This window comes from Lepisosteus platostomus, chromosome 8, assembly GCF_059453375.1.
Source record: "Lepisosteus platostomus isolate fLepPlt1 chromosome 8, fLepPlt1.hap1, whole genome shotgun sequence".
NCBI lineage: Eukaryota > Metazoa > Chordata > Actinopteri > Semionotiformes > Lepisosteidae > Lepisosteus > Lepisosteus platostomus.
In genome coordinates, this window is record NC_142618.1 from 5,937,103 (window position 1) to 5,946,151 (window position 9,049).

A 9,049-nucleotide genomic window follows, 5' to 3' on the forward strand; every position below is an offset into this window, starting at 1 on the left:
AGACTACTCTGGAGTCTGCCAGTCATGATATTATTTCCAGTAGTGCTACAGAGACATGCTGTACCTATACTGTAGACAAGAGACAAAGCACAGTGCAATTGGACATTCATTTTGTTTAATTCTAAGAGCTTATAATGGAATGGTGACTACAATATTTAGATGAAAAGCTTAGCTGGGACACAAAGGGTCTATCTTTGTGTTATGGACCCATTGTGTATGTGTTATAAGGCACGAGGATTGGAAAATAACACCACTATTGTTGATGTACTGCATGAACACTTCGATGACTTTAAGCAAGTTTGTACCAGAGACAACACAGGAATATCGCAGGGTATTTTAGACTGGCAAACTCCATAACTTGTAACTTGTAAATACATGCACAACAATTATTAGATGTAATAAAATAATATGAGCTTAAGGCAGTGGCTTTCTGGTAGACGTTACCAAGACATGCTGGTTGGGTAACGTGGTGCCTCTAATTTGTGAGTGTCCTCCCATGGCCTGGTGTCCTGTTAGGGAAGTGTACCTGCCTTGCTCTCTGTGCATCTGGGGTGAAGAGATGGGCTGGTCTTGAATGGACTGCAGTGACTGATGACTTGTCATTAGTTCAAGTTCAAGTTTATCTGTCAATCCAGCCGTATACAAGTATACAGATGAGTGAGACATCGTTCTCCAGGTCTACGGTGTGAATACAGACAAGGCACTGACAAGACAATGCTATAGACCATGTAGACATACTGTAGACATTTCTGACAGGGTACAGGGTAAATAAAGTGCAATGTTCATAGTGCAATTTACTTTACAGGATTGTGCAAAGAATACATCAGACAGTATGCCAGACATTAGGCAAAAAAAGGAGTATGTTTCCAGATTTGGAGTAGGTGCAGTAGATACCAGGCTGTTGAGGATCCTGACAGCCTGTGGAAAAAAGCTGTTATGGAGTCTGGTGGAGCTGGCCCATACAGTATACTGCGATACCTTTCACTAGATGGTAGGAGGGCAAAGAGGTTGCAGGAGGGGTGGGAGGGATCGTCCACAATACTGGAGGCCTTGTGTGTACAGTGTTTGTGGTAGATGTCCTGAGTGGACAGAAGGGAGGCTCCAATGATGTTTCCTGCTGTTTTGACAATTCGTTGCAGGGACTTGTGGTCTGAGACCTTACAATTCCCAAACCAAACAATGATACAGTTAGTCAAGATGCTCTCGATGGTACCTCTATAGAATGTGGATAGTATGGGGGAGGGGGGGGTTTGCCCTTCTCAGTCGCCGTAGGAAGTGGAGACGTTGTTGTGCTTTTTTAGCTAGGGAGGTGGTGTTTGATGGTCCAAGTGAGGTCATCTGTGATATGCACACCAAGAAAGTTAGTACTTCTAGCTGTCTCCACAGGGGAGCCGTTGATGTGCAGTGGGGAGTGATCAGTGTGGGCCCTCCTGAAGTCAGTTATCATCTCTTTTGTCTTATCAACATTCAGAGACAGATTGTTGTTTAACCACCAGTCCGCTAGTTGCTCCACCTCCTCTCTGTATGGAGCCTCACTGTTGTTACTGATGAGGCCCACCACTGTCGTGTCACCAGCAAACGTGATGATGTCATTTGCACAGTGCTAAGCAGTGAAGACAAAGAAGACAGGCCTCGAGTTATTGTAAACAGGTTCACTGGGTGTCTATTAGTAAACAATGTAATAAGTGCTGAAGGATTTAGAATACACATTCAGTCATGGGTGTTAATTATTGAGGTTTGGGTATGTAAAGGGTTTCACAGTGTTAATTGGGGTTGATTTGTTATTGGTTATTGAGATAAGAGCTGTCAGGGCCAACTGCTTTGAGTTCATTAGTAGAGAGCTGGGCTTCTCTCTTGAGTCTTTAATGTGTAAGATCTGTAAAGACTGTGCTAATGTCTTCTTCATCTTACTTCAACAGTTCTTGTGGGTTTGTACCTGATGAGATTTGTCCTGTCACCTTACTAGTGTGGGGCCTGTTTTACCGCAACCTGTAATTGGGAAACTCACAATAAGCCGGGGGCATAACCAGGTCTTGAGCCATACAAATACCCTAAAAACCTACTGTAGTTTGGAAGAATATAGTCAGAATCCATTCAACTTATCGATATAGGGTGTTCCACACTTCTTCAAAGTAGCTTGTGCTCTATGATTCTCTATGAAGCAGTTCCCACTTGTCTCTACCTGTCCTCTTTATCAATTTACACCATGAGGGTTTCATACTGTAGTTTCATAGTTGATTATAATAATAATAATAATAATAATTGCTTACACTTATATAGCGCTTTTCTGGACACTCCACTCAAAGCGCTTTTACAGGTAATGGGGACTCCCCTCCACCACCACCAATGTGCAGCATCCACCTGGATGATGCGACGGCAGCCATAGTGCGCCAGAACGCTCACCACACATCAGCTATCAGTGGGGAGGAGAGCAGAGTAATTAAGCCAATTCATAGAGGGGGATTATTAGGAGGCCATGATTAATAAGGGCCAATTGGAAATTTGGCCAGGACACCGGGGTACACCCCTACTCTTTTCGAGAAGAGCCCTGGGATTTTTAATGACCACAGAGAGTCAGGACCTCGGTTTTACGTCTCATCCGAAGGACGGCGCCTGTTTACAGTATAGTGTCCCCATCACTATACTGGGGCATTAGGACCCACATGGACCACAGGGTGAGCGCCCCCTGCTGGCCCCACTAACACCTCTTCCAGCAGCAACCTTAGTTTTTCCCAGGAGGTCTCCCATCCAGGTACTGACCAGGCTCACACCTGCTTAGCTTCAGTGGGTTGCCAGTTGTGAGTTGCAGGGTGATATGGCTGCTTATAATGTGATTTTATTGAGACAAGTGAAATAATAAAAAAAGAGAATAGGGACCTGCATCCTTAAAACAAAAACCTGCATTTTGTTTTGATCCAAACAGACAAGGAAACATTGATGATCTGTGAAAATCCGAGGAACGTTCACAGTTTAAAGAGTCTTACTTAAACTTACAGACATCTAAATGTAAACCAAATATCTCTAATACAAAATAACTGTATTTTCAGCATTGCAAACATGAAACTGTGGGCATTCGTTCTTGTACTCCCAAACCTGAATGGCGTTAACAATGCATATTTTGGCTTGTAAGATATTTAGGTCTTTATCATTTCCATGGACAGGTAAGATGTGTGTCCAGGTCCAGTGACACACCTTGCTTTACACAGTATATGTTATGAGACAAGGTGTGCTGCTAATTCCCACAGGTGTAGATATATGAACAAGCCACGCAAAGAGAACCTCATAGGTGTTCCAAAAATTGAAATATGCAGTTTTCTTTTGTAGCTTCTTGGAAAACACCTCGGGTTATTGTGCAGGATGGTCTTTTACATAACCCTTGTCAACTGTAACAGCCAGCCACCCCAGTAACAGCATTACTGTGCACATTTCTGTTTTATCCTCAGTGAAGGGCTGCAATACTGATCCTGCCTTTATTTTATTTTTTAAATTTGTCTAAATAAAAAAAGAAATAAATACAAAAACAACATTTCTAAATGTTGAAATCAGAAATCTAAAACAACATCTCTTTCAAAGCTTTCTGTGCTTACCTGCAGATACTGTATACAGCAATGGGCCACATTGCAGTAGTTATTGAGTGAACCTATAATTTATACATTATATCCTGTTTTCTTACATTTCTGTCTTTTCAAGCCACCTTTTGGCTTCTTTCCTGTAAGTGTTCTTTTCCCTCATCAGACCTTTACAAATAGATTAATTCATCCGCTTTGAAGACTTAATTTTGTTTTCATGACCTTTGGAATATACTCTTCCTAATTCTTTTTAATGCATCCCAAATACTGTCCACCCTGCCATTTGTCAATGGCTGTGCACAGCCTGGGCCTTAAAGATTGATTCTTGTTTGGTTGAGCTTTTTTTTAATTAAATACATTGGTGTTCAATGGTTCCAGACAAAAATGACTTTGGTAAAGCCTTCTCCTAGAAGATCCCCACGGACTTAGCTTCAAAACTCTACAGCTGAAATATTTTATGTGTGCAAAATCTATTATCGTGTTGAATCGGTAAAGTGAAACGAACAGGATTTGCTGTATATTTCTTTTTTTTCTGGAAGCAATTTTTCATACCTATCCTTGTCCATTGATTTTTTTCTGTAGTTTGAATCACTCACAGGGACATATCGAGCTTCATAAATTAGTTCTAGTGCTCTTGGCATTTTCAGCTTATCACAGGAGGGGGCAAGGGCTACCTTTTTAATGCTGTCCAATAGGCATTTGTATTGCAGCCTTTGTACTTGCTGATTGGCCTGTGAGGATAAAGCAGAGCTTCAGTGCAGACTACACGCCTCTTTTGTATGCAGGTGAAAGTCAAGCAGGACTTCCGTGATGTCATAATCCAGAATGTTGACTCGCTATCTGGGGCAGCTTTTAACCTTTTCTTTTGTTAAGAGGACTGTACAGTGAACAGAAGGGAAGACTCAGTCACACTGGCAAGAAGTGCAGATCAGCAGCTTAGATAGGAAGCCTCAGAGACCATTCTAAACCTTATGGTATTATTTCTAAGCTAATAAATAAACACAGCTGGGAGTGCAGCTATACACAGCCGTTCTCAGCAATATTTGTGTACTGACTGATTTCTGGGGAAATCTTTACTGAAACAGGAACAGATATTTATATATCAGCAGTCCCTGTTTTTTCTTTGCTTCCTAAATCTGAAGCACTGAACCCAAGCAGAGAGAGGCAGCAATTAATTGGAAATATTTTCCAGTGACAGACATTCGAAAATGAATAATTACTTTTGCTTTTCACAAAATGCTTCACACCCTGCGTAACCAACACTGCAACAAAACCTCATCGTGTTTTCAGTGCTGGCTTTTTGGCTTATGTTTCAAGTGAGATTAATGGCATTTATTGCAGGCTGCTTCCATAAATGTTTAAAACCAAGTCTCTTAATTAAATGAGTGCAATGATTTGCCATTTAGAAAGCTGCAGTTTCTATAAATGCTTCTTTGCTACATTTATGTGCATGTAGATGAAATTAGCTGAATGATTGTCCTCTCCTTTTAAGAAAGCAATTGTCTCATTAATGTAATACAATGAAATAGTAGATGGTTAATTTATGCATTCAGGATTTTTTTAGCGCATACCTTTTCAAATACAATTTCTAGATGAGACTACATGTCTTCTCATGTCTCCTCTGTTATTAATATTCACTTAAATTCCCTTTGTACCCAGAAGTGCTCATTAACGAATGCAGTGCCTTTCTGATGTCTATAGTTTTACATAATTAGAACCCAAGAGGACTTTTGCATTAAAGTTCTAGTTTGTTTTATTCTACATTAAAGGAACAATTTGTTTAATTTCTCAAGAGTTTAACCTTGCTGACAAAGATATAAGGAGAGTGCAATGGCTTAATTCTAAAATTAAAGTGTTGCTGACACATTAAGGCAGCTGACCTCAGAGGTCAGTCAGCATGTCTCCCTCTGTTGAACAAGTGATAGCAATTGGCAAAGGGAATCACACTGAGCCACAGACAATGCATGGACGTTTGCTGAATGTGTTCCTTAGCAAAAAGAAAACAAACCTCAATGGTAGCACAGAGCATTATAGAATATTATGTCTTGACTATCTGAATATAAAAATACCTAAAATGGACTACGTAGCGTCATACAGTAAATATCTCTGTAGCAGGCTCCATTTCAACAAATGGCGTTTATTATGCATGTTAACATCCATTATACAGTTTAGCATTTCCAAGTATTGTCAGATTTGTAGCAGCACAAACTATAGTACAGTTCTTGTTCTTTTTTGGCTCGTATTACAACACTATTAGGAAACTGAAAAAGGCCACCTCCCATGTTTCTCAAAGTGCACATGCATTTCTGACCTGCTATTTCAGCTCATTGACAGTTGTGATTAATAGTAATACCCCATAAGAACCTTAGATTGGTTAATGCACTTGAATACTTTAATTATTAATTATGATGCATCATGGACAATCTCGTCAAAGTGAAGGGCTGAGATCCTGCTGTCTTGTGTCTGTCGTCAGAGTTATCAACGTGAATATTCACTGCTCACTTGAACATGGGTTCACAGGTCTATCAGATTGGGGACCAGGTGTATTCAGCAATGGAGGCCGTCAAGTACAAGCCCAAGACCCCTGTGGATTCTATTGTTCCTAAAATGTGAATCAGGTTTTTGCCTTTCCATGTTTCATTGTTGCCTGTGTGATGATCTATCATGGAAAGGACAATTGTGCCAGGAGAGCTTTGTCTTTAATATCAAACTCATGATAAAAATGCCTTCATCCTAACAAGAGGTAGTTAAACTATTTTCCTGAGACTGGTGGCAGTAAGGGGCCAGGGACACTAGGAAGTTTATTTTCTGCCACTGGGAGTGTGGATTTCCTCTCCTCTGTGGTCTTCTGTTTCTATACAATATCATCACCTGCAGTGTAACTGTCTAGTAACCTGTTGTGAAGGAAGCTGTAGCAATTACAGATTGGCCGACTCAATGCATCCCACTTAAACAGAGAACACAGTGCAGGGCATTGTACTGTAACGTTTTGTAGTCAACATATCCTGTCTTGTTATCAATCCCTCCCTCTACCACGTTATTAATTGTAGTTAATTGTAGAACCCTGGAGGAGAGGGTAGCTCTCAGCCACGGACTCCCAGAGGTTTCCTGACAGTCAAATGAGGTTTTTCCTCCCCCCTGTGCTGTGAAGCTGATTCTATGTGTGGTACTTTCTTGGCCGACATCCAGCCCCTAGAGGGCATTCCACTTCTTTCCTGTTCCTAGTTCCGTGCGATTATGCATGTCCTTTCGGCGTGTCTGGTTTTTGTTTCCTATTTAGTCCCTGTGTTTCCAGTGTTCCTCGCTCAGCATTAGGGTAAGGATGTCGCGAGGCCTGCCTAATACCAGGTCACCCCACGTCCGTGTCTTGCGGGCATTGGCCTCATCCCCAACATCGCCTGACCCCTGAGCCCGGAACAAACCTCTCTGTTTGTCCCATTTTTGCCACTCCACATAGGGTCTCTACTGCTCTTCTGTTCATTCCAAGGCTGGCCTTTCTGGCTTCCGTGACAGTTAGCAATGTGTTCCTATTCGGTTTTGCTCATCGAGTAGCAATCTACACATCACTGGTGGTGACCAGTCTTCTGTTTTACTCACCTGTAAAGCTCCTCTAATGCTGAGTTTAATCCTTATTAAACACATTCAGGTGTCTGGGGAGGGCACTGCACAAAGACTAGGAGTTATTCGTCTAGAGTAAGTAATTAATTCTGAATCTGAGTTTGTATTTAATGTCATAGTCATGCTGAAGACTCCTTCATCCTAATGAGAGGTAGTTAACATATTCTAGGGAATTAACCAAAGATAATTATATGGTAATATTTATTTCTGCATCTCAATAGACATCTACGGTTTAACAAACTGCCTAAATTACACTTCCGTTTAAAGGATTAATTATCCTGCTACAGACTAACGCTGCTATTACATATCTCTCCAATCCTAAGTGTCTGAACTTTTTTAGTCTTGAAGGAAGAGGAGTACAAGGGGACCTGATCTAAGTGTTCAAAATCTTCCAATGTCATTGACCTAGTCAACCCAATGCATTTCTTCAGAATCAATAGTGAAACATGGGCCAGAAAGCACAAGTGGAAACTACATGAAAGCACATTGAGAACTGAGAACAGGAGGTGGTTCTTTACACAAAGGGCTGTGAGAGTCTGGAACTAGCTTCCCAGCCATGTTGTTGAAGTAGATACACCCGAAACATCTGAATGAAATCCTCATATCAATTAGCTACGTACATTTCTGTTGTGTGTGTTCAGAGTCCACTAGGATAAAGTCCTTGTGGACTCTATTATACAAGCCCTTAAAATGTTTCTGAAGTTTCTGAATTTACAAAATGTCTATTGGAAAATGTGTACACAATGTCAATCTATTAACTGTGCAGAACAGATTGGTAAAGCACTGAATGTGAGACAGCAGGGATGGATACTGACCAAATGAGTGATAAATGGTCAGTACCCTACAGAAAACACTTTCTTTAATTTTCATTTTACGTTACATGTACAGTATGTTGTCCTATCTTGTGCGTGAAGTTAAATGATGAGCAATTGAAAAATAAAGTTAAAAACTAAATTTGTATTTTAAAGTAATGGGTTTGACAGATCTAGATTTAAAAGTTAAAAAAGTAATAGGATAAAATTTGTTGTTCTTGTAATCTTTCCAAAATGCTGCCTCCAAGACATCCCCAAAGATGTGATGTGTCAAAAAAAACGTGTGATTTAAAAACTTAATGATCAACATAGACAGCACAAGACCCCAGTACACAGAAAGGAAAAACTAAAATAAGAAACATGTTCTGCACATTGCCTAGTTTTGTTTTAGGTTGACAAGCCCATAAATAATTAGTTATGATTAAGCCCTTTTTATGATCTTACTGTTGTCTTTTTGTGACAATTACATAAAACTGGTAAATTAAGGGTAACATAAACACATATTGAAAATGTTTTATTAAGTACTTATAATAATGAAAACAAGGACACTAAAATGGTTTATAAAAGTAGCAATTGGATAAGTGTGACTCATTTCCGCCTGACAGTTTTACTGAGACATTTTCAGTCACTGATACTTAAGCACGTCTCAGCGCTGTGATGCACAAGAGCCTCGAACCTGTGGCCAAGAGGTAAGAGTCTATGAATAAAGGATCTAAATTAGTACAGTGCTACCTTCTACCAAAAGGCCAACAAATTAGTGGAGAACGCAGATTTGCCCCCACTGCATTAACAAAGTTCTTAGCGATTTGTACCAGCATTATCAACAATACATCTCTCCTCTTTTATCATCCCATCCAGGCAGAACCTATTCATTAATATAATGAACTGCTGCTTATTCTGTCTGTGAACCTTCCACGGAGTACCTAGAGAATTTCTTTAATTTGAACCACTTCATTAGAATGATGAAGTGCATGACAGCTTGCGTACACTGACTACATTGGTACTTAAAAGACTTCTGATGTAAGCTCTGTATTACTGCAAGAGGCACAC